The sequence below is a fragment of the Oncorhynchus nerka genome, linkage group LG28 (genome assembly GCF_034236695.1).
Source record: "Oncorhynchus nerka isolate Pitt River linkage group LG28, Oner_Uvic_2.0, whole genome shotgun sequence".
NCBI classification, from domain to species: domain Eukaryota; kingdom Metazoa; phylum Chordata; class Actinopteri; order Salmoniformes; family Salmonidae; genus Oncorhynchus; species Oncorhynchus nerka.
In genome coordinates, this window is record NC_088423.1 from 59,504,008 (window position 1) to 59,531,831 (window position 27,824).

The window sequence follows — 27,824 nt, forward strand, 5'->3', positions numbered from 1 at the left end:
CCAAAGCTGTCAATTATATGCATAGTCGAGCATCTTTTCGTGACAAAATATCTAGTTTAAAACGGGAACGTTTTTTTATCCAAAAATTAAAAGAGCGCCCCCTTTATCCAAGAAGTTAACGGGTAAAGTAGTTTCACAATTCTGATAACTTTGTAGTGAGTTTTTGTCATTGCTAACATTGTAAAATTGAAAATCTCCCGTTGTTAGTGTTCTACTCCACTGTATTGCCTATCTAGATGAGCTGGTTAAGAAACTACAATTTAAATATGTATTTTTCTACAGAAACGGACAGTGCCTTTTTCTCTAAGCAGTAAGAAGCAAATAATTTAGTCAACCTTTTTCTCTGTTCTTGATTATGGTGATGTTATTTATCAAAGTGCTGCTGCTACTACTCACCTTCTAGTGACTCCCCATCCCGCATGCGGGAGTGTAATCATCGACTGACACTAATTAGAATAACGCAACGGACATAAATATTACTAGAAAATATTCCTATTCATGAAAATCACAAATGGAATATATTGAGACACAGCTTAGCCGTTTGTTAATCACCCTGTCATCTCAGATTTTCAAAATATGCTTTACAGCCAAAGCTAGACAAGCATTTGTGTATGTTATCGATAGCCTAGCATAGTATTTTGTCCTGCTAGCAGCAGGTAACTTGGTCACAGAAATCAGAAAAGCAATCAAATTAAATCGTTTACCTTTGATGAGCTTCGGATGTTTTCACTCACGAGACTCCCAGTTAGATAGCAAATGTTCCTTTTTTCCAAAAATATTATTATTATTTTGTATTTTTTTTTGTATTTTTTTTTTGTAGGCGAAATAGCTCCGTTTGTTCTTCACGTTTGGCTGAGAAATCGCCCGGAAATTGCAGTCACGAAAACAACAAAAAATGTTAAAAATTAGCTCCATAATATCGACAAAAACATGGCAAACGTTTATAATCAATCCTCAAGATGTTTTTCAAATATCTATTCGATAATATATCCATCGGGACAATTAGTTTTTCAGTAGGACCGATTGGAGTAATGGCTACCTCTGTATTTTACGCCAGAGTCACTCTGGGAGCCATCAGGTGACCACTTGCGCAATGTAGCCGCCTACAGGTATTCTTCAACATAAATGCGTAAAACTACGTCACAATGCTGTAGACACCTTCGGGAATACGGAGAAAGAGTAATCTGGTTGATAGCCCATTCACTGCTCAATAGGGACACATTGGAACGCAGCGCTTTCAAAACATGAGGCACTTCCGGATTGGATTTTTCTCAGGCTTTCGCCTGCAACATCAGTTCTGTTATACTCACAGACAATATTTTTACAGTTTTGGAAACTTTAGTGTTTTCTATCCTAAGCTGTCAATTATATGCATATTCTAGCATCTTGTCCTGACAAAATATCCCATTTTTTTCCCCAAAAAATGAAAATACTGCGCCCTAGTCACAAAAGGTTATTAAACCTTTGGATGCCATTGTAAAATACCTAGGTCTCAATATGTCTTCCCTGGTGAAAAATATATTTATATATATAAAAAACACATCTGTCAGTCATTCCTGTCATTCTTCCTATCTGTCAGAGCTGGGAAGAACGAGCCTGAGCCGGAGCAGCCTGTCCCTAGGAAGGTGGCCATCAGAACCCTGAGCACTGAAGAGATAGACCCGGACGTCCTGGAGAGCATGCACTCTCTGGGTTGCTTCAGAGACAAGGGCAAACTCACCAAAGACCTGCTCTCTGACGAGTGAGTATTAGAGGGATGGGAGGGAGGGAGAGGGTAAAGAGGGTGAAGGAGGGGGGACTGTAAGGATGGAAGGGTTAAAGAAGTGCACTCTGTGCTGCTTCAGGGACAAAAACAAACGCACCAAAGACTTGCTCTCTGTGGAGGAAGGGAGGGAGGGAGATAATGCACTCACTGGGCTGTGTCAGAGATGAGAGCAAACTGATGAAAGACCTGCTCTCTGACAAGAGGGAAGGAGAAAGGGATGGAGCGATATGGAGGGAGAAATGGAAGTGTCAGCGAAGTCATCCACTCTGAGGTGCTTCAAGGACATCTGACAGGATGACTTTACTGTCTTGTCTCTCCAGTGATAACCAGGAGAAGATGATCTACTTCCTGCTGCTGGACCGGAAGGAGAGGTACCCCAGTCAGGAGGACCAGAACCTCCCCCCGCGCAGTGAGATAGGTAGTAAGCTTGTCCAAATCATCCCTACACAATAGGAGAAGTAGACTAGTCCAAACCTTCTATGCCTTGTTTGAATAAAAACCTGCAGTAGCTACAACATAACTCAGATAAGATGTTCTGTCACACGTGTAGTTGGTTTGTTGCTAACTAGTTCTCTTTCTTGCTTCACTTGCTTCTCCCCTGACCCCTAACATTTGACCCCTGACTCCTGTTCAGCTGACCCGCCCAGGAAGCGCGTGGACTCCCCCATGTTGAACCGCCATGGGAAGAGGAGGCCGGAGAGGAAGTCTATGGAGGTGCTGAGTGTCACAGAGGGGGGCTCTCCTGTACCCGTACGACGAGCCATCGACATGGCCACACATGGACAGAGGTATGGTGTGATGTACACACACATACAGTACATGGACTCACTCACACGTATCATATTGACACACATACGCACATGCACAAGTACATGCAACACATATCAGTGTAAGCACACCCACACATAAACACACATAAACACACATACATACTAATGCTCACACGAACACACACACCCTGGGCAGTCTCAGATTTTTTTTTTGCCTCCCGCTTTGGGCTGGATTTATCAATGTGTAGTTCATACATGCATAAGCTATGAGTAGAATTACCGTCTTACCTCAATTGGCCATGAAATCCCTAGTTTGAAAGTGACTGTTTATCTTGAATCTGTGCCGTGCCATTCTCCCTACATTGAGCTTTAGCCTCTCACATTTGAGTGGCAGCTAGCAAGAGGCCTGCCCAGCGTTATCTAATGAGGCAGGCCCAACGGCTCAGTGGACACAGCAGAGAAGGAGAGAGCAATTACGTGGTGCACACATCGGCACATATGTGACGTAGTATGCAATTTTGAGGGCCACTTCTAGCTTGTGAGTGCAACTCTCACTGGCTAAAAAGTATACAAAATGACCGGGGAATCTCTTTAACAAACAGACAAGTGCATGCATGGACAACACACACACACACCACAAACGCACACATACACACCATACAAACACGTACACAAACACGCACGCCAGATTGACACACGTAGCAGTCGTGTGCCTACATATTATGGATTCCCTGTTGGATATCTCTTTCTATGAGTTCAATCTGCTGTGTGTATACTTCCAGTAGAATCCCTCTCCTCACTCACTGAATTATTATGCTGCTTGGCGTGTCATGACAGCCTGACACTGACAGAAAAGTTTACAACTTTCTGCGCGGGTGAATCTTCCAACGAGGACAGAGGCTTTAAGACTTCAACTCTCTCTTTTTTAATGAGAATATATTATCATGACCGTTCAAAGTGACTTACCCCTTTGTTTCACCTCTTTTTACTTGCTGATTAATATATTCATGTCACGTGTGAATCTTTTCTCATGTTTTCATTGTCATGTCGTGATCAATAATTGTTCTTCCTCTGTGAAACTTTTCCTTTCAAGACTAATATTACTTCCTGTGCATTGGTCATTGTGAGCAATAGCCAGCTCTGTATTGCATACACAACTAACGTGAGGTTGCCAACTCATGACCTATACAATAATCTGTACTTTTTAGGGAATGCTTCGAATCAGTCCCTTTATGTGACTGTCTTTCTGTCTGTCTCTTTACTTTCTTTCTGTCTGTCTGTAGTAAGTCTGTTTTCAGTAAAAGCTTGGATATCACAAACGCTAACTTCACCAAAGAAGAAAGGTATTTGTCACTTTTGTCTGTCTCTCTTTGCCACAGTTGAGTTTCAGAGGGGTTTTCCCATTCACATTCTCACCATGTTTAAGTCTATAAGCCTTTGAGAGGGTAGTCTAGTAAACTTCAATAAAAACTAAGCTCCCTTCTTGTCTGCATAAAATTCATTCCCAAAGAATCGAACCTCCTGCCGTTAGAATTCTTCGGGAAACTTTTACCAGAAGTTCACTTGACTGCCTGGCTATCTGATAATGAATTCACACAATAAAGCCCTTATTTTCATACTGTGGTAAACTAGGCCAATGTGATCAGGCCCAGACTGAACTGAAGGAGAGAGGAGATAGAGAAGAGATGGAGGGAGGGAGTCTTCTCTACACCCTCGGCTGCTTCCATGCACATCAAAAGCATCTTATCCTCCTCCTCCTTCTTTTGGCCCCTCTCTTCCCTTTGATGCTGTAGTGCCGGCGTCCCAGGGCAAATCCCAATTTTAGGTCAACTTCCTTGTTTCCCTGTTTTGCCTCCTTCCCCATTGTGTTTGTGTGTGTGTGTGTGTGTGTATGTGTGTGTGTGTGTGTGTGTGTGTGTGTGCCTGAACGTATGTGTGTGTGTGCCTGTGTTCGCTCCCATGCATGTGTGAATTTGTTTGTCTTCTGCCCGTCTATTTGTGAGGTTACCACATCATGGTGAGTCAGGTCCAATCTTCCTTTCAAAGCCTATTCACGGTTGACCTTGTGTCCAGGAACACAGTTTAGAGACGCTTCCCGATCCCCCCCACCACCCACCGCACCGTACAGAGAGCGATTAGCATAAATTAATTGGTGGAAATGCGGATGGGGCGTTTTGCTGGAGCGAAGAAGAGAAGAACAAATAGGGATGGAAAGAAGGCAGTCACATCCCTCTGAATAGTCTTTTATCTCCATTATCTAATTAGAGTGATACAGTGGTAAACACACACACATACACACCAATGCACACGTACACACAAACACGCATTGTATTTCATCGGCATCGAACAACAGATTTCTTTCAATTATGTGGTTGAAAGACTACCTGGTTTTGGCAAGGTGTGTATGATCGCACACGCAAGTACAATAATGTGTTGTAATTAAAAAGCGCCTCACCTTGCCCGCCATCAACATACAGCAGAATAAGGAATGAACAGCCATTACATTTCCAAAGTTTACACACGCAAAATAGGATTGACTGAAAGCATTATGACTATATGTATATGCAGCGGCGCTACTTTGGTTTTAGCAGTGGGGAGGACATAATTATTATTATTATTATTATTTTTTTTTTATCCAGTCGGATAAACACTCCAATCAGCCTACCCGACAGCTCGGAAGCATCCGCATGGTCCTAAAGTACACCGTTGCCTCGTTTTGTATCACATTTCAATGATAAAACCATTTGCAATTTGACTCATATGTACTCAGTTATCAATATTTACTACATATCCAAATACAGTATGGCAAGCTCATAGAGAGACCTCTGAGGGAAACTCCCCTGCATCTTAACTCTGTGGCTTGTAGTACGTCTCCCTTCATAAATCTTCTTCCGTTCTCCATTGTTACAGTTTCATGTAGTTTGTGGTGCAGTAACGTTACTTCATCTCCTGTGTCCCTACTGTGACATCGATGTCTGTCTGTGTAGAACCCTGTCTGGGGGATTCCATTGCAGTTCGGTGAAAGGCAACTCAGCTCTTAGGTTCTTGTTCGCTCGCCTTACGTTTTGTATTATTGTCACCACTTTGTAATCCAGATGGATGAAATCCTTCCCTGAGGTTGAAGCTTAGTGTGTGTGTGTGTGTGTGTGTGTGTGTGTGTGTGTGTGTGTGTGTGTGTGTGTGTGTGTGTGTGTGTGTGTGTGTGTGTGTGTGTGTGTGTGTGTGTGTGTGTGTGTGCGCACACTGCAGCATATTTAACCGTGATTTACTGTTTCAATGTTAGTTTCCAACAAAATAGCCAAATCGTCTATGGCAAATTAAATCCCCAAACCTTCGCTTGGCATCAGTGGCCCTATGTGATGTGAGGGAGGGAGGGGTTGACAACAGAGGATGGACAAGAGAAGGGGAATAAATAAAAGGAAAACATGAATGAAAAGTGAATTAATTGTAAATGAAGAATGAAAAGGCTCTTCTGGAGCTCTTCTGGAGTAGAATAGAGACACGACACTGATTTATTTTGAGGTGTGTGTGTGTGTGTGTAATCACGGCATAGCTGACATGTTTGAAGTATTTATCGATGATGACTTTAGACCCTGATGCTTTGCATGTCTTGTTGTCATGTCGACAGACACGGTTGGCTATTACACCAAACCTTTCAATGGTCTGCCGTTTTAGTCGACAGCCACTGTGTGTCTGTGTTAGTCATATTGTACACACGAGCCATTTGAAGCTATGCACAAGGACAGCTCTGATGCCTCATCAAAGATAAAAGGCGAGGTAGAGGAAGAGGGAGACAGAGATTGACAGACAGAGAGAGAGAGAGAGAGAGAGAGAGAGAGAGAGAGAGAGGAAAAAAAAGAGAGATGTAGAGCGTGATGAGCCAGGAAGAGAGTGAATATGAGTGAGAGAGAGCGTGACCACTGTGACTGATAGGAAACTGAGGAAAACAGACCATGTGGTGAGCATAACCTTGCTATTAAGAGGCCGCCATAGGCAGACCTGGCTCTCAAGAGAAGACAGGCTATGTGCCCACTCCCCACAAAATGAGGTGGGAACTGAACTGCACATCCTAACCTCCTGCCAAATGTGCGATGATATAAGAGACTTATTTCCCTCACATTACATGGACCCCAAAAATAGTGTGAAATACCAGCAGTGTGCGCTCATCGCAGCAAAATCTGTGACCTGTTGCTGCGATAAGAAAAGGGCAACCAGAGGAAAACAAACACCAGAGTAAATGAAAGCTATATTTATCTGTTTATTTATTTTCCCTTGCCATTTGTACTTCTTCTATGTGCACATTCTAACAGCACTACACATAATTAATAATATAACATTTCCAACTTTTTGGTGTCTAATGTTAATAATCTGTGATTGTTTATTGTACATGCTTTCGGCAATATATACATTGCTTCTCATGCCAATAAAGCCCCTTTGAATTTAATTGAAATGAGAGAGAGTGGGAGAGAGAGAGAGAGAGAGAGAGGGAGAGATTGAAAGACAGAGAGAGAGAGAGGGAGAGAGAGAGAGGGAGAGATTGAAAGACAGAGAGAGAGAGAGAGAGAGAGAGAGAGAGAGAGAGGGAGAGAGAGATTGAAAGACAGAGGGAGAGAGAGAGAGAGAGAGAGAGAGAGAGAGGGAGAGAGAGAGAGAGAGAGAGGGAGAGATTGAAAGACAGAGCGAGAGAGAGGGAGAGAGAGAGAGAGAGGGAGAGATTGAAAGACCGAGAGAGGGAGAGAGAGAGAGATTGAAAGACAGAGAGAAATGTGTTTAATAAAACACCTCAGAAATCCCGACCTGAATAGACTCCCTCCCCAGGGGTGAAATAACCCCGGCTACATCCACAGTTATCCATCCTTGTTTGAGTCAATCTCCTCTGCTTACCCTGTATGATTCAATCTCCGCCAACCTTTATAGCTCAGGGCAAAGTTTTCAAAAAGTACAGATAAGCGGCATACAGTACAAAGTGCTACAGCCACCTACAACTGTGTTCACGGTAGTTACGTTAGTTTTAATGAACTCATCAGATCTCTTTCCTCTACTTCTCCCAGAAGCTTCTGCTAGAAAATGTCATTATGCACAGATCTAAGATCAGCTTACTCTCCCAAATTGCAAATTGAACCATTATGGGGTAAATCACAAAGCCAATCTTAGATCAGTGTGTAGGGGCAACTTCATCACACTCTTTTTGGAGCTTATATGCGTTTGTCCCCTGTGCTTTTTGTCCTCCCTTCAGCTAGGGGTGTGCCAGTGTGTGATCATATTGTGGTGTTTTCCCGTTGCAGTCGCACATATCGCATTGTCAGAGGATGTCTTTAACCCTGTGTGCCTGCGTGTGTGTCTATAGGTCACGGTCTATCAGTGGAGCGTCCTCCGGTCTCTCCACTAGTCCTCTCAGCAGTCCCAGGGTAAGAGTTCGGTTGTTCCGCACCACCCGCTGGCCCACCGGGGCCCACACTGCACCGCACCAACTCACCTCACCGCTAGCTCTGCTGTGCTGTGGCTGTCGCCGGAATGCACACGCTGCTGTTCACTCACTACGGCCACTCATAAGGCTATTGAATAAGGCAGCTCACGGGGGAATCTGACATGAAGCCTGCATAATCCTGTCATAAGAATAGCGTAAAGCTACCAGTCTCTATACCCTATGACAGCTTATGACTAGGGCCATGTGTTTTGGACAATCATGGATTTTATCTTTATTTAAAGCTTTTTATTTTTTTTTATTTCAGATGGTCCAGAACCATCCTCAGACAATTGCTTTCATTGTTGGTGTAATTCTATTTCTGGAAAAGGCTTAAAATGAAGGTTAAAATCTACGTCACGTGTCATGATAGCCCAAAACACAGGGCATGACTTATGACACCTGACATAACGCTGATATGAGGATTTAGTGTCGTTCATGGGTTGTATCAGTTGTTATACTGTAATGTACGTGTGGTTATCATGACCTGTTCCGACTGTTGTTATATCATCGTTATGACAGAGATATGTAGGCTGCATGTCATAGGGCTTCTTGTGATGTCTCATAAGGGCTTAAGTACTGACGAGGGAACCCATCGTTCTTGTTTTAAAGTTCTTAATTCCCCCAACAGCTCATCAGATTGCAAACACATCCATTATTTGAAATCCCAATACGTGGGATTTCAGTGTTCAATGACCAGTACTATAAAATAATGACATAATAATCCATCACAGTCATCTTCGATTAGGGAATACATTAGAAAGTGCTGCCATGTTATATAATGACTGTAAAAGTTTGGGCCACAAATCAACTAACCGTCTCCTAGCTAGCACATTTCCTCCATGCATTTTTAAAGCCAGCCCTTAGCGAGGATACAAACATGCAGTCATCCCATATTCTGCCTCTTCTTGCGGAACTGTCAGTGTTGTGAAGGATTCTGTAAAAGTTTCATAGTTGAGGATATTTCTTTCTGGCAAATATTTATGTCTGTCAGTAACCCCAGCAGGGGTTTGGTGCCTAAATGTTATTTCCTGTTCTTGTTTTATGATGAGTGATACTGTAAAGGACTTGGTTCATGCCATGTTAGTCCTCCTAAATATTGTGCCGATTATGTAAGGCTACATATTATGTCACACATTGATGGGATCACTCTACTGAGGGATATAGGGATTAGGGTTTAGGAGTATAATTTGACCTTTAAACTTTAGAGCACCCACATAAACACATGCACACACACACACACACACACACACATGCACACACACACACACACACACACACACACACACACACACACACACACACACACACAGACACACACACACACACACACACACACACACACACACACACACACACACACACACACACACACACACACACACAGAGAGACATACACGCTCATGCGTTATATTTAATGAGGATCACTTCACCAAGGCAGTCGTCATAAACGCTTCATAATGCTGCCATATGAGTGACACAACAAAAAGCCGATAAACCTTGCATAAACGTTTAATACATGCCAGTTTTCATTAGCTGTCATAAACTTTCATGTCCTGTCATGATAGTTGCAATGTCATTCATACCACAGCATTGTGCATGCAGTATGGCTGCTTTCCAACAATAAAGTCTGGAAGCTAATGCAGTTAGCTTTGGGTGCTGTTTCAGTTGCCGGTTTGGGTTTGGCTTCATGAATGCTTGTAATGTTCTACACTTCTGTCCCCCCATGGTGCTGCTGCCTCCTGGTTGGCTGGTTGTGCTAATGGCATGTTCTTCTTGTCTTTCTTTCTGCACTCTCACCACTCTCCCTGCCTGTGTGTCATTCGCTCCACCTATCCTCTCCTCCATGTCATTTCTTACTATATTGCTGTTTTTTTCCCTGGTGCCTTTTCATTGCAATCCACCTTTATTGGGTTGTGGTGTTTTCTATATATGTCCCCTGGCTTCTGGGCGCCTGCACTGTCAATCTAACGGTGCGTGTCCAATCGCAGCCAGTCCGGCGCTTCTTTATCCCGCCCCAGTCGCCGGACCTCTGTCAGTCGCCCAACTGTAGCCCCACCCATTCCCCAGAGTCCCGCCTTAACCATAACGGGGTAGGGGGGGCCAATCGCGTGCACCCACACCCGCTCCCCAACTCCTACACGCCAAAGATGGGGTCCCCCCTGATGCACCCCCGCACACAGACCCTCCCCGCCAAGCCCAAAGTGTCTGAGAAGCCCCTTCAGACCACCAGGTCCAACCCTCTTCCCAACTTGGCTAACAGCCCAACCACCCCCAAGTCGGAGCCCACCTCCCCCTCATCACCCCTGGGCAGCCCCCCCTGCGTCCCCAACAGCCCGCGGCCACGCGCCACCCGCCACTCACCGTGCCCCCAAGCTCTCCATCCCCCTGTCCCCGATGCCACCCATGACCCCCTTCGCCGGCACCGCCTCCACCCTGACCACAACGGTCACAAATCTGTCCCCACCATACAGGTGACTCCGCACCCCTCTCCGCTGGGGAGCCCCCTCCCCACCCCCAAGGGCACTCCGGTGCACACACCCAAGGATAGCCCGGCAGGCACCCCCAGCCCCACGCCGCCCCCAGCCCCTCCATCGGCGGACTGCCCTGGAGGACACGTCTCAACTCTATCAAGAACAGCTTCCTGGGCTCGCCGCGCTTCCATCGCAGGAAAATGCAAGGTACTGGACAGGACTGGGGTAGGAGACTTGGGGAGAGAGGGGAAAGGTGAGGAAATAAGGCAGAATTTCCACACACACTAACAGTGGGTATAAAAATGGGACCCTTTGGTGGCTCATAGCTACATCCTTCTGGGCTGCGTAGATCATCCCCAGCGTAACGACGTGCTGGAACCACCTGGTCAAGGGGATTGGTCGCCATGAGTTTTAAAATCCTACCTGTACCCAGATCATACTGCACTGTTAGGAAAGCTATTTTATACTCTCCCAGCCTTAGCACAGGGGAATATCTGCATTCATCCCAAGAGGGTTAACAGTAATGGTTCTGTCCTATACGTTGTGATATAATCTTATTAAACCACGGGGGAGGGGTTCTTTATGCTAGTCCGATTAACTTCTGTATGATTAGTCATGTACATTATAAATCAACGGCTATTCCATTCCAATGAGAGGAGCAAAGATGAGAAGAAGATTTGTTTGTGTTATAAGGAGCGTATAGTTTCAGACCTTGGTTCTCAAAGCGTGCAAGCTCATATATGTAATTAGGGAAACTGTAGGGTGTATTTTTCTTTGTCCAATGAGTGGTATAATGTTTTAATGCCTGTAGGTAAGTTGTCATGTAATATGTGCTGCACGGTGATACATCATTGAAATCCTCCATTACTAAGGGAAGCCTAGCGGTTAGAGCGTTGGGACAGAATCCCAGAGCCGGCAAGGTGGAAAGCTGTTTTGCCCTTGAGCAAGGCAAATAACCCCCGCAACAACTGCTTCCCGGTTGAATGCATTCAGTTGTGCGACTGACTAGGTATCCCTTTCCTTTCCCTAACTGGATTTATACAACGTGAAGGGATATTGTCCATCTTATCCAGAATATCCATTGTAGATGATGGTATTACAATGGTAAAAGAACATTTTACAAACAATAGTGCTCTTAGATGTCAATCAAGCAATGTTGCCCATTTGTTTGACCTTTTCACCTTTAAAGGTCCAATGCAGCCGTTTTTATCTCAATATCAAACCATTTTTGGTTAACAATTAAGTACATTGTTTTTAATTAAAATGGTCAAAATGAAACACAAATTGCTTCTCAGTAAAAGAGCGACTTCTCAAGTGCGAATGGACTGAGTGTGGAGCGGAAAACTGAAAATGAGCTGTTATTGGCATAGAGGTTTGGAACTCTCTGTCTTGTTGGTCTATTATCAAATGTACCTCCTGGTGATGTCACCAGGCAGGCCAAAACTCCATCCCACCAAAACAGGCTGAAATTTCAGGTGGTCTTTTCAAACTCTTACACTAAAAGGGTAATCATCATCTTCACAATTTCACAGTATTATTCCAACCCCATAGTGTGGAAATGTATATCAAATACAGGGAAATAATGTTTTTGACTGCATTGGGCCTTTAACCTTTCAATTTTGACATCTGTCTCTGCCTCTCTCCACAGTCCCCACCCAGGAGGACATGTCCAGCCTCACGCCAGACTCTTCACCAGAGTGAGTGACCCGGGGAAACATAAATACAGTGTTTGACAAACTTTGAGGTCAAGAAAGAAAGTGGCACACTCTAGCTATGCTCCCAAACCCTGAAGAAGGTGCTGCGTACCAAAACGTTGTTTGCTATAAACATTTAGAGGTCAAGTAACATAGGGACCCGTAGGTGGTCTGTAGGCGTTCGTTCGGAAGATCTAACACAAGTCTTTAGGAAAATATCTGTCTTTAGTCATATCCCATTTTACCTATTTGCTAATGAGCTTGCCTACACCTAGCAACTTGTTTTTTTAAATTATACAAGCAAAGAATATTCCATTTTATTTGGAACGACAAGCCAGACAAAATTAAACAGACCTATTTATATAATGGATATGAATTCTGGGGGCTGAAATTATTAAATATTAAAGCAATGAGACCTCTCACTAAAGGATCAGTCATATAAAATGTGTACTTAAATCCAATCTGGTTCTCTAGCAGATTAGTAAGAATGTCTCACCCAATGTCCAACCCCAATGCCTTTTTACCATTATTCAGATTACAACCTCTCACTTTCAGTTATTTGAAAATGAAATAATCTACAAAATATGACTATTTTTAAAACAAGCCATAGAAAGTTGGTTGCAATTTCAGTTTAATTCACCAGAAAAGACATAACAAATAATTAAATTTGAATATACTAATTGATGTTTGGAGAAAAACATTTAAAAAATGTATAATCTTTGTAAATGATATCATGAATAGGACTGGTGGAGTTATGTCACACATGCAGCGAACACAAATATGTGGAAATGTCTGCTCTTCTCAAAATTACAACCGACTAATTGCAGCATTACTATAAAGATGGAAAGGGGAGAAAGTAAGGAACTTGTCTGGCAGACCTGCATTAAAGACCACAATTGGTTAAAGAAAATTGTAATAAATGAAAAGTATACCAGTTTAATTTAGGGACCAAAAAGAGTACAGCTGTGCCATATAGATTGCAAAATAGTTTGCAAGATTTTTGATGTACCGATTCCATGGCACATGGTTTATCAACTGATATACATGAACTGAATCCCCCAAAAACATTTCCACTGCATTTCAGCCCTGCCACAAAATGACCAGCTGACATCATGTCAGTGATTCTCTCGTTAACACAGGTGTGAGTGTTGACGAGGACAAGGCTGGAGATCACTCTGTCATGCTGATTGAGTTCGAATAACAGACTGGAAGCTTCAAAAGGAGGGTGGTGCTTGGAATCATTGTTCTTCTTCTGTTGGTTACCTGTAAGAAAACATGTGCCGTCATCATTGCTTTGCACAAAAAGGGCTTCACAGGCAAGGATATTGCTGCCAGTAAGATTGCACCTAAATAAACAATTTATCGGATCATAAAGAACTTCAAGGAGAGCGGTTCAAATGTTGTGAAGAAGGCTTCAGGGCACCCAAGAAAGTCCAGCAAGTGCCAGGACTGTCTCCTAAAGTTGATTCAGCTGCAAGATCGGGGCACCACCAGTACAGAGCTTTCTCAGGAATGGCAGCAGGCAGGTGTGAATGCATCTGCACGCACAGTGAGGCGAAGACTTTTGGAGGATGGCCTGGTGTCAAGAAGGGCAGCAAAGAAGCCACTTCTCTCCAGGAAAAACATAAGGGACAGACTGATATTCTGCAAAAGGTACAGGGATTGGACTGCTGAGGACTGGGGTAAAGCTATTTTCTCTGATGAATCCCCTTGTCCGGAGAAGACAAGGTGAGAGCTACCATCAGTCCTGTGTCATGCCAACAGTAAAGCATCCTGAGACCATTCATGTGTGGGGTTGCTTCTCAGTCAAGGGAGTGGGCTCACTCACCATTTTGCCTAAAAACACAGCCATGAATAAAGAATGGTACCAACACATCCTCCGAGAGCAACTTCTCCCAACCTTCCAGGAACAGTTTGGTGACGAACAATGCCATTTCCAGCATGATGGAGCACCTTGCCATAAGGTAAAAGTGATAACTAAGTGGCTCGGGGAACAAAATATCGATATTTTGGGTCCATGGTCAGGAAACTCCCCAGACCTTAATCCCATTGAGAACTTGTGGTCAATCCTCAAGAGGCAGGTGGACAAACAAAAACCCACAAATTCTGACAAACTCCAAGCATTGATTATGCAAGAATGGGCTGCCGTCAGCCAGGATGTGGCCCAGAAGTTAATTGACAGCATGCCAGGGCGGATTGGATCAACACTGCAAATATTGACTCTTTGCATCAACTTCATGTAATTGTCAATAAAAGCCTTTGACACTTATGAAATCCCTGTAATTATACTTCAGTATTCCATAGTAACATCTGACACTGAGGCAGCAGACTTTGTGAAAATTCATATTTGTGTCATTCTCAAAACTTTTGGCCACGACTGTACAAAGCTACACCGGATTCAAAACTTAGTTTATCAATTTAAATTATTACTCAAAATTCTTACAACCAATTAAATGTTATATACAGTGCCTTCGGAAAGTATTCAGAACCCTTGACTGTTACGTAACACATTTACATACATATTCAGACCCTTTACACAGTACTTTGTTGAAGCACATTTGTCTCAAGCTCTGTCAGGTTGGATGGGGAGCGTTGCTGGACAGCTATTTTCAGGTCTCTCCAGAGATGTCCCGAAGCCACTACTGCGTTGTCTTGGCTTGTGCTTAGGGTCGTTGTCCTGCTGGAAGGTGAACCTTTGACCCAGTCTGAGGTCCTGAGCTTTCTGGAGCAGATTTTAATCAAGGATCTCTCTGTAATTTGCTCTGTTCATCTTTGCCTCGACCTTGACTAATCTCCCAGTTCCTACCACTGAAAAACATCCCCACAACATGATGCTGCCACCAACGTGCTTCACCGTAGGGACGGTGCCAGGTTTCCTCCAGACGTGACACTTGGCATTCATGCCAAAGATTTCAATATTTATTTCATCACACCAGAGAATCTTGTTTCTTATGGTCTGAGAGTCTTTAGGTGCCCTTTGGCAAGTAGAAGTGTTTCTGTCCGTTAGTTTACTCCAATTAGCGGAGGGGTGGTAGGGTTAGGGGAAAATAATAAAGGAAAATATGTACAAATTAATTATATATTTTATATATATATTTACAAAAAATATGTATGGTGGATTGAAAATGATACAGACAATTACATTGATGGAAGCCACAATCTATCTGCAATATTAAAGCTGATCTACCCCCTAAAAATATTTTTTTTATAAAAAAGGTATCAGGCAAGGTTTCTAGTGATTGTGGTTCACCGATGTTGGCCCGTTAAGCTAAAGTCTGGAGACATTATTTCAGGGAGCTGCAGGTCTCAGGCAAGGTGATTCGTCATTTGATTGTGGGTCACTGAACCGCCTCTGTTACATACATGTGCACGAAAGTCAACTCATTCCACCTTCCTACCTCTCTGGTGTTTTCGCCACTGGGAGAGTGACTACGTAAGGTACAGACAGTAGAGGATTCTGCCCAAGAGGCCTGTGTGAACAATTCCCACAATTATGCAAATTGACCTCCTCCCAGTATTGCATCCCTCTCTCCTTCCTGTTGATTGGGCTATTTTTAGGGAATTGTTCCCCATGAATATTTTAGTGGTTTAGTTCCAGTTTGGTTCACAGACAGAGAGCCACAGTTAGAGTCTGGTTGAATAGTTGGAGATGAGGCAGAAACGAGGAAGGGGCCTTGAGGTAGGTTAGTTGCAAAGGTAGTCAGGGTGATGTCATTGCTATTGGGGACCAATATGAGGCCATTTGGACAAGCAGGGGGAGGAAGAGGGCTTACAGAACATGCACAATGGTTGAAGTTAGATGGTAGAGGCAGGTGGAAACAGAATAGCCTGGTTCAGATATAAATGTGCTTTTACCAACTCCTCTGACTATAATTGACATGGCATACATTATAGTCACCAAGCACATCTGGACCAGGCCTGGAGGGACAAAGTGATTTTAGAAACTTAAACCGTTTCTGTACGTTTCTGTCAGACAAAGCATGGTAAATGTTGCATTATGCAAATGAGTGTGGCAGTACGTTAATTATTCCTCTTGATATGAGGCATTAGTATTCTCTCCAGCAGATACTGAAATTAAGTGTGTGTGTGTGTGTGTGTGTGTATGTGTGTGTGTGTGTGTGTGCGCGTGCGTCCTCATAAAACTATTTTTTTCTCCCTCCCTACAGGCTTGCCAAGAAGTCATGGTTTGGTAACTTCATCAACCTGGAGAAAGAGGAGCAGATCTTTGTGGTGATCAGAGACAAGCCTCTCAGCTCCATCAAAGCAGACATCGTTCACGCCTTCCTCTCTGTAAGGAGTCCTCACCACACCTCTTTACCCCTCACCGCTCCTCTTTTTTCTCCCTCTCCATCTACTGTGTGTGTATATCTTCTTCTCTCGCTCTCTCTCCCCTCTCTCTCTCTGTCCTTTGTCACCCCCCTACTTATGATGCCATTTGACTTATTGCATGGAATTATATTTCAGAGTTCCTGGTCTTCAGACATTGAAATCATTATTAGAGCTACCACGCAATGTGAAAGGGAAAAGGGGATACCTAGTCAGTTGTACAACTGAATGCATTCAACTGAAATGTGTCTTCCGCATTTATCCCAAACCCTCTGAATCAGGTGGCTATGTTCATTGGTTTGTCCTTGAGGCAAAGTGGATAAATTCACTGTAAAGCAACTGTGATTATTCTTTCGATTTAGAGCAACTTTTAGTCCGTGCTACTGCCCTCTGTTGCTTTCCCAGTGAAGGTCAGTGTTATTGTGTAATCAGTGAACAGCAGCCTGGTTTTTGTAGCCAGCATCTGATTGGTGCACAGCGGTCTGGTTTCTGACGTTAAAGAGTGCCAAGTAAAGGGCTTGATTGAGTCTTCTAAAGTTTTTCTTGGCCACACTGTGCATAGCTGTGTCATTATAATGGTAGAACACAGCGTCAAAACAGTCAAAACGACAATGGATGGAAACTGACTTTGACACTAAACGCTCATGGCACAACCTTTATCCTACACTACAGTGGTTGGCTTGCATTAACCTTACACCTAGCCAATTGTCTAACCTTAACAGGTCCGCTTTATTTCCCAGCAGGTTTGTTTCAGTTCATTTTAAAAGGCACCTTAGTCCCCATCGCCCAACACTGTGTTGTTGCCGCGTGTCCCTTGTCTCATCAGCGCTGTCTATTGTAATTGACTCAGAGTCTGATGGTTCCTAACAGCGCTGTGCTGTTAGTGTAACAGGTCCCGTGTTGTCTCTTCCTGTCTTTGTCTCTCCTTGTCTCTCCTCTTCTCTGTATTTTAGTCATGTACATATCCTTTTTCTCACTCGTCACACATGTAAACGGTCTCTGTGTGCAAGCGGATTGTTTTCCCTCTCTTTATCCTGTGCGCTCTTTGTTTTCGCTCTCTCTCTCTCTCCCCCCCTCCACCTCCCTCTCTCCCTCTGCTTCCCTACCTCCTGCTTCCCACCTTTGCCCCCTCTCCCTCCCTTTCTCCTCTCTCTCTCATATAGATCCCCAGTCTCAGCCACAGTGTGATCAGTCAGACTAGTTTCCGGGCGGAGTATAAGTCCACAGCCGGCCCTACAGTGTTTCAGAAGCCGGTCAAGTTCCAGGTGGACATCACCTACACAGAGAGCACCGCCGCCACCAAAGAGAACGGCATCTATTCGGTCACCTTCACCCTGCTCTCAGGTAACGCGCACAGAAAGGCAGGCAGAGCAGGGAGGCACATGAGCGCACACGCACATATTAACATACACACACACACACACACACACATGTACAAACGCTGTATCCACACAGGCACTTCCTGGATATGTACACACATGCACAAACACACACGCATCCACGCTGATGCAAGCGCCATTACACAGAAGAAGCCAGGTGAGAAGAAGGACAGAGAAACAGAGACCTTTTCCCACCATGATCACACTGTACTTTTGTCCCTGCTGAGTGTCGAAGGGCAACCTCTGGCCAATGACACTGGAGCGTCATCTCCAGCCAAATATTCTGTCGTCTCTGCAGTATGTCTGCTTATTCCGATGTGGATAACTTATGTTAAATTGATGTTGAACAGACTCTTATTTAATTCCGCTGAATTCCATTTTGATTTACAGGACACATGCTTGAATTAAAATTGAAGCTTCGTTGAGGGCTATTATTGTGAGGAAAATCGAATAGAAATGATGTCATTGTGTTCATAACGTTGACACTCTTTGCGTCCTACCGGTGTGGCATTGTGTTTCAACATCACAATCTTGTTTTCTGTCTATTATTCTGGTTATTTTCAAGAGCAATTCAATTTTTCAGTCAATCAAGTCCTACGTGTTTTTCTCTGTTTCTCTCACTCCCTTCCTCTACCTTCTCTCTGCCTCCCTCGCTATCTCTCTCCTCATCCTCTCTCTCCCCCCCTCACTCTCTACCTCCCTCGTTTTTCCTCTCTGTCTCTCCCCCTCTCTCTCACCAGGTCCCAGCCGCCGTTTCAAGCGGGTGGTTGAGACCATTCAGGCTCAGCTGATGAGCTCACATGACCAGCCCGGGGTCCAGCAGATCTCTGGTAAGTAGAGACCCTCCCCTCGCCCCCTACACCCCTCCACTACCCCCTCCTCCCGGCATCCCCGTAGCTCACGGCAACGCCACAGTCACAGTGCGGCTCGACTCACACGCTTTGGCACAAGGCATCTCCACATGCATGGCCCACACCATGGCAGATGCACCCGGCACCAACAAAGCAACAACGTTGGTATCCTTCGAGACATCTAGAGGGGGCACACACTCTCCTGACTTTCTTGCATTCACTCACCAGGGCCCAGTCATGACCTTCACAAACATCATTCATTTGACAACGTTTTCTGCTAACTTTTTTAAATTTTCCAACCAGCTCTAGGTTAAGAGGTTGTTTTGTTGAACTTAGGTCCAGTATAACCTTCCCATATAGAGAATATGGACCAAAATGATGTAGCAGTTCAAAACGATCCTCCTCACATTAGCTCAGTACATGTATGTATTATATGGTTTTATATTCTGGGATGAAGATGGGTTGAACAGGGAGGAATGGAAGAAAAGAAAGACAGAGTCACGTTCTGTTCTTCACTTGTCCTTGTTTTTTTTGTTGTGTGCCTGTATTGTATAAATTTGGGGGTTTCTTCACTTGATAACAGCACCCACTGCTGGTGAGACACGGCATTACATACATTACATAGTACATACTATAGAATATAATAAGGCTAGAGCCATCTTTTTTACTCCTGGGCTCACAGTATGAGAGTGTGCAGACTAATGTATGTGTCCTAGTCTAGTGCTTTAACACCTGACAAAAATAATCAAAACTTTGGTCATCATCAAAACTTTGGTGAAGTGTACACATTAAAGGGACATTTATAAAATCTTCATATTCATGATCTCCAGCACCACCCCAACATCAACATACATGAAAATTACGTGTTTCTATGTTTTGTAGTAAAAAAAAGGTAGAGGAAGATAAGTATTTCCAATGAAATCATCTGTGTGCATTTTAACCATTTATGAGTATGCATTTTCTACTAATTGACTACTAATTGGTTGATGATGTCATGGGAAATACTTATCTTCCTCTATCTTTTTTACTACAAAACATAGAAACACGCCATTGTCAATTATGTTGGGGTGGTGCTGGAGAAGGATTTTTTAAATGTATTTCCCTTTAATGTACACACACACACACACACACACACACACACACACACACACACACACACACACACACACACACACACACACACACACACACACACACACACACACACACACACACACACACACACACACACACACACACACACACACACACCCCTTCCCCAGGAACGAAGAACACTGGTTTGACCACTCTCTAGTCCACACATTTAGCACATGTACCAGCTAGCAGTTTTAGCACTTTGAATGCCTGGGACTCACCCTGTCACCGATGGGAACTGTTATCAGGCACTGTATGCAACACCCCCACCACTTTCTCCATCAATAACTCATCCCCACCACTCTTTCACTGTTGCTTTCACTCTTTTTCTTTTCTTTTTTTCTTTCCTTCTTTCCTTCCTTCTCACTTTCTTTCTTTCAGTTTGTCTTTGTCCCTATTTCTCTCTTTCTTCGGGGTTGGGGTCAAAGGTTTTTCCTTATTCCAGGGAATTCCTTGAAATTCAATTAATGAATTGAAAAAACATTATTTCAAATATTGTTTGATTTTCCAATTCATGAATTGACATTCAGTTGTTTTCCAGAATTAGTTGAGGTGGAATTGACCACAACCCTGTAGCCGTGTATGTTCTATCCCTTTTCTATCCATCTCTCTTTCTTTCCCTATTTCCCTTTTTCACCTGTCAGTCCTTCCCAGCCTGCGTTTGGTCATCATCCACAGCTTCAATCTAACTGCACATGGCAGAGAATCACTAAAATAACTGAATGACTGGTCCGGCATGCTGAGTGGAATGCAAGGGTTTCAACCAGAGCCATAGACAGTCTACAAAGAGTCTGGAAACTGATCATCTATGTCAGCTCCAGATATTCCATGCATGTGATGGTCTTGGACTTTTTGGTGCCAATATGGCTGCCTAGATCATTCTAAACCTAAAACTGAGTGTGCCTGACTCTCACTGTGTGTGTGTGTGTGTGTGTGTGTGTGGCTCTGGGGTGGATCAATTCACTGAATGCTAGATATCACACACTGATGCTAAACAGTGTGTGTCACGTATGACAACAACACACTGAGAGCATGTGTTTCAGCCCCCCCCCCCCAAAAAAAAAAAAAACTAAAACGATTTGACCAACCGCATGCAACCTTTACTAATATTAAGTCAACCGCTAGAATAATATTTGAAACAGATCTGTGCAACCTGGTTGCACTCACTCCTTCAGTGTCCGAGACCAGAGGGGACTGCATGCGGTGCCACGTTTTAAGAGTACTATTAGCTACTACAGATGACACTCATATACTGTGTAAATTGTGACTTACTTTGTAAGTGTGAATATTCCACGAGAAAAGGGAAGCCAGGTGTGTGTGTGTGTGTGTGTGTGTGTGTGTGTGTGTGTGTGTGTGCGTGCGTGCGTGCGTGCGTGCGTGCGTGCGTGCGTTTGCGCAAATACATTTTCTCGTCCTTTTGTACTTTGAGTGCCCCCCTCCCAAGTAGAATATTTCTAATCTCCCATTAGCTTTCACCCTCCCCTGCTAATGAAGGATTGAGGAAGAGAAAGGGTTGCATACAGAGAGTCCTAGCTAGAGACACAGACTGACAGATGGGTAGAGAGAGAAACAGAAAGTCTGAACAGAAGCAATGGAAGCAGACCCCCCCCTTTTTTGAAACGCATGGACTTTAAACATCCATGCAAAGTAAGAGTAAGACATTCCATTTGAAGCGTTTGTTTCCAAAACGCAAAATATCTTACGATAACATGGGCTAGTGAAAAGAATAGACGTGATTTTGTTGAAAATATTGCAAGGTAATTTTATTTTAGAGAGACAAGTGGGAAAACGCTACATAACCACCCCAAACCAAAAGAAAATGTATCCCGATTGGGTTTTAAACAGTTATGTACAGTGCATTCGGAAAGTATTCAAACCGCTTGACTTTTTTCTATTTATTTTACATTACAGCCTTATTCTAAAATGGATTAAATAGTTTTTTCCTCATCAATCTACACACAATGCCATCTAATGACAAGGCAAAAACGGTTTATTAAATTTTTTATTTACAAATGAATTAAAAATAAACAAAAGTATTCAGACCCTCTATCAGTACTTTATTGAAGCACCTTTGGCAGTGATTATTCCACGTTGGTTCAACGTAATTTAATTGAAATGACGTGGAACAACGTTGATTCAACTAGTGTGTGCCCAGTCGGTTGAGTCTTCTTGGGTATGATGCTACAAGCTTGGCACACCTGTATTTGGGTAGTTTCTCCCATTCTTCTCTGCAGATCCTCTGAAGATCTGTCAGGTTGGATGGGGAGAGTAGCTGGACAGCTATTTTCAGGTCTCTCCAGAGATGTTTGATTGGGTTCAAGTCCAGGCTCTGGCTGGGCCACTCAAGGACATTCAGAGACTTGTCCAGAAGCCACTCCTGTGTTGTATTGGTTGTGTAATTAGGGTCGTTGTCCTGGTGGAAGGTGAACCTTCGTCAAAGTCTGAAGTCCTGAGTGCCGTGGAGCAGGTATTCATCAATCTCTCTGTACTTTGCTCCATTCATCTTTCCCTTGATCCTGAACAGTCTCCCAGTCCCTGCCACTGAGAAACATCCCCACAGCATGATGCTGCGACCACCCTGCTTCACTGTAGGAATGGTGCCAAGTTTCCTCCAGACATGACGATTGGCCTTCAGACCTAAGAGTTCAATCTTGGTTTCATCAGATCAGAGAATATTGTTTCTCATGGTCTGAGAGTCCTTTAGGTGCCTCTTGGCAAACTCCAACCGGGCTGTCATGTGCCTTTTAAAGAGGAGTGGCTTCTATCTAACCATTATACCATAAAGGCCTGATTGGTGGAGTGCTACAGAGATGCTTGTTCTTCTGGAAGGTTCTCCTTTCTCCACAGGTTCTTGGTCACCTCCCTGACCAAGGAACATCTCCCCCGATTGCTCAGTTTGGCTGGGCGGCCAGCTCTAGGAAGAGTCTTGGTGGATCCAGACTTCTTCCATGTAAGAATGATGGAGGTCACTGTGTTTTTGGGGACCATCAATGCTGCAGAAATGTTATGGTTCCCTTCCCCAGATCTGTGCCTCGACCCAATCCTGTCTCTGAGCTCTCAGGACAATTCCTTTGATCTTATGCCTTGGTTTTTGCTCTGACATGCACTGTGAACTGTGGGATCTTATATAGACAGGTGTGTGCCTTTCCAAATAACGTCCAATTAAGTGAATTTACCACAGGTGGACTCCAATCAAGTTTTAGAAACATCTCAAGGATGATCGATGGAAACAGGATGCACCTGAGCTCAATTTCGAGTCTCATAGTACAGGGTATTTCTGTTTTTTTATTTTTAATACATTTGAAAAAATATCTAAAAACCTGTTTTCACTTTGTCATTATGGGGTATTGTGTGTATATTGATGAGGGAAACATTTATTTAATACATTTTAGAATAAGGCTGTAAAGTAACAAAATGTAGAAAAGGTGAAGGGGTCTGAATACTTGCTGAATATACCGTACAGACTATAATGGGAATGATTTGAAAAATGGCTAACTTTAGCACCATCTGCATAAACCATATAGAGCATTCCATCCACCTGGACAATGGATATTAGCGCATCTTGGGAAAAACTAGTGTGTTGGATATCGCATTTTGCAAAAAAAACTAAAAGATTTTATAGCACACCTGATGTAAATGTTTTAAAAGTTTGATAACAGCCATAATTCATACTCAAAGAAAAGGACCCGTGTGCATACATTCCAGAAGAAAAAATGCCAAATGTATACAAATATTTATACGAATCTTCATTTGTATAAACCAGCTGACACTGTAGAGGTGTGTTAGAGAGTAACTGTGTACTCTGCTCCCAGATATCTCCCAGCGGTCAGACACTTTGTCCAGCAAACCCTCCAAGCCACTGTTTCCCTAATGAAATACTCACTCGATTGGCAAACAGTAAACTACTAACCTGAGCCTCCCTCACTACACCCGATGACTCTTAACCTCACCATCAACACACTACGGTGTCACTAATGCACAGTGTGTGTGTGTGTGTGAGAGAGAGATCCTTTGCATGGCACAGTGTGTGTTGGGATGCAAACTAGTGTTGATGCAAATGTCCACTTCCCTTCCATTCCATGCGTAAAACACATTGTAGACCATCAATAACAAATGGCTATGTAGCACAAGAACAATGGTAAGTGATAGCAAGATGACATTGCGTAAGTATTTTGTGTTTGGTCCAAAAAAACACCCACCTAATTAACTTTAAAAAAGGACAGTTAGACTGGTAGATTTCAAGAAAGTTTGGAGTAAACCTGTATATGTTTGACGCTCAGTGGAACACTAAGGGCTGGCCTCCCAGAACCAGATTAAGCCTGTTATTGAATTAAAAAGCACTTTCAATTTAGGAACCCCATTGTGCATGCTTTTTAGTCCAGGACTAGGCTTAATCTGTGTCCAGGAAACCTCTTACTTGAAAGCAAAATAGATAGTGTGATGAGTGATGTTATTGTGATGATGGCATGTTGTTCACATTGTCTGTGTTTGTCTGGGAGCACTGTATGGACTCATTCTAAGGTATGCTTTTATTGTGGTGATTAGGATAGTTAGCAGGAGCTTGGAAGGCAAGACATTATGTTTTGTCGTACTCTGAAATGCTGCTCATCCCTTCCTCTCCCTTCCTCTCCTCCCCCTTTTCTTCAGAAAGAGAGCAATTGGGTATGCAGGCTTTTGTTACAGGCCTGCTCTACCACTTCCTATTTCTACTAATCATCTCCTAATCAAGACCTTGACTAGCTAAATCAGGAGGTTTAGAGCAGGGCCGGAACACAAATCTGCACTCAGTGACTCTCTAGGATGCAGATTGGACCACCCCTGCCCCAAACCTGGTCTTTTTAGCACTCACCCTTCCAGAGCTCAAGCTAGCCCTCCTATGTCACCACTCTCACCCAAACCAGGTAGAACAGAGACTCAAAAGCCCACTGGTTTTATGTGAACACTACATTTTTTTCAATGGATTACTGTTGTTTCCCAACCTTAGGTCTCCTAACTTAGCACCTTGACACTGATGTGCCATCGCCTCAGCCTTGAGACAGTGTTAATGTACATACTAACAGTCTAACAGATGTAATCAAATCCTATTTTTTTTACCACCCACTTGGCTTTTATGAGTCTCCTTTCTACCTCCTGGAGCGTCACCTTCAGTCCTTTCCTCATCACCACCCTCTCCTTCCCGTCACCCTCTCCTCCTTCCTCACGTTAACCCCATTGCTCATTCGCTGTTTGTTCTCTCTCTCTTTTTTTTCTTTTCTTCCCGTCTGTGTACCTAGGCAGCCCGTTGAGTAACTTCTTTGACGTAATTAAACAACTTTTTTCAGACGAGAAGAGCAGCCAGGCGTCGCACAACGCCCCTGGCACGCCCGGCACAGCTAGCCCCGCCCCCGCCAAGCATGCCCCCGGCAGCAGGCGAAATGAATCATGTCCCATGCCCACTCAGCCCCAGCCCACCCAGCCCACTGACTCTAAATGCCCCCGCCTCCGGGCAAAGACAAACAAACAAAGATGGCCGCCGTCAGCCGGACTGGGGAACAACCTTAAGACCGGAGAGAAGTAGCTAGCTCTCTGTTGCATGACTAGATAATAACCACCTGTTATCAGGTCGTTCAAAACCCAATACAAAGCCCACAAGAGTGTGTGAGAGATGAGAAATGAAATGAGAGATGCTGCTGGTTTCTTTGCTTTAGTCAGTAGGCTTAGTGTGTTTGTGTCTCGAAAGAAATCTACTTTTGGTTATCGCCGAGATGATAAACTTTTGTACTGTGTAATAATGGAATGACTACAATTTTAGTTTAGCAATCGACCATTGATCAGTATTTGACAATATTAAGTACCACATGTAGCCATGTTTCTTCTCTGTTCCTCTATCCTCTCGTCCCGTTCCCACGCCGTGGGGTGTGTGTGTCGGTGTGTGTGTGTGTCTCCTCTGCTCTGTGATGATGGCTTGACCTTGTCTCTACCACCAGGGATCATCACTAAAACCTATTAGAGAAACAAGATGGAGGACAGTGTGTGTGTCCCAACCTGGGGCACTTTGTCAACAACGGGAGTAAGTGAGCCAGAGGCGGAGGACAAGAGAAAGACTTCACATACTTCACACTGCTGTCCCCCTCCTCCCCATGCACCCCTCCTGCTTTCCACCTGCACACACACCCACACACACACACACACACACACACACTAAACATTAGAGTACTAGAGACTCTCTCATCATCGTGACAGACACCCAGAGACATATTAGCCGAAGAGTTGGAGAAAAGCCTTAAAAAGACAATGATGTTTGTCAAACCTATACTACACACATCCTCTCTCCTCCTTTCTCTCCTCCTTGTCTATCCTCCTATACTCTCACACACACGCACACACACCTGGGGGATGTAAGGACTTGCGCACAAAGACGAATGGAAGTAGAACCACTGGCTCCTATGAAAGTTGGAGATAGGTGGCGCAACTCTTGGAAGTTGGATGGACGTTGGCTGAACGTTGGCTAAACGTTGGCTGGATTGTAATTCTTTTTAATGTAGTCCTTCTTTGTGAACTACAGGATTTTAACACTTTAGACGTATTCAGACTCTGTGTCATTGCTGTAAATGAAATTAAATTGAGTTAATTAACTTTGGGTGGGCATTTGGGAGGGAGGGGTACACAAATGAATGATCTATTCTGTTGTACAGACTATGTTCCCATATGTACAACGTTTGTGTAGTTGTGACATTATGTTTAGCTAAGAATTGTGTTAACTTATCACTATAATTTGTGTTTTCTACTTGTTCGACGTGTTTTATCGATTAAATGTTGTATTTTATTTTCGGTTCCCTTTTGAGGGATGAATCATTTCAGGGTTTTATTTTCTTCCATTTTGTTTTGCTCATGTTCCTTTGAAATATCTGCAGGATTCAGACAACAGTGAACATAATTATTGTGTATATTTGTTTCCCTTATTGTATTTTTGTTTGTTTTAATTTATTCTGGGTTATTTATATAAATGATGGAGAAAATGTACTAGATAATTTAAAGATTGTTTTTTTGTCATGTTTAATTTATTGATAATTGAGAATTCACTAAATGTTTTTCTGAACATTCATTTTTTTTCCAGCTTGGATGAGAAAGCTTGTAATATATACATTTGGCAAATGATTTACGGTAATTTAAGAATGTAGATTAGTCTCTGAGAGGAACGAGCCCTCTGTTGATAATAATTGTGCGTTCCTTCTCGGTGTGTGTGTACAACGACAAAGGCAACCCTCCAGCCACTTGCCTTGTAAATACAAAAAAAATTGCTAACAAACTTATTTAAAAAACCAAGGGGATTCCTACTCTTAGCTTTGACCTTGTATTGTCGTTTGCATGTCCAACATTTGTCTTTTCTTTGCATGTTGTTGTTGGAATTGTTCTGTCCCTTTTCCCTCTTTCCCCCTTCTTTCTTTCTTTCTTTCTTTCCAGTCTCTAAATTTGTTTCTCTTATTTTTATTTTCTCTCACCACTTCGGTTGTTTGTTCGTCTTTGAGTTCTTTCTCGCAACCTCCCTTCTCCTTCCTTATACTACTGTGCACATTTACCGTGCAATGCATCCTCTGCACACACACACAGTTACACACACACAAACACACACACACACACACACACACACACACACACACACACACACACACACACACACACACACACACACACACACACACACACACACACCGTTTCTCTCAAAGAGAGACCTGATACTCTGGTCACAAACTCTGTCTGGGGTGGAAATTGGTATCAGAGAGATAAAAATAAAGCAATACCTATTATTGTTATTCTTTCTATTTTGTACTATTGGGTAGCCAGGCCACACAGGACGATGGACATACAGTAGAACACAACACCAGGAGTGCTGGTATTTAGCAGGAAACCACTGGCAATGTATCCCCTTGTGACATAACTGTGAACAACTTCAGTGCAAAAGGAAATAAATCTGTTGACTTTGGAAT

The 27,824-nt window shown here is 43.4% G+C and overlaps 1 pseudogene; it reads left to right on the forward strand.

The window, feature by feature from the left end:
* LOC115113451 (serine/threonine-protein kinase BRSK2-like) overlaps positions 1-27,823 on the forward strand; it is a 177,902-nt pseudogene extending 150,079 nt beyond the window's left edge.
* The last annotated feature ends 1 nt before the right edge of the window (position 27,824 follows it).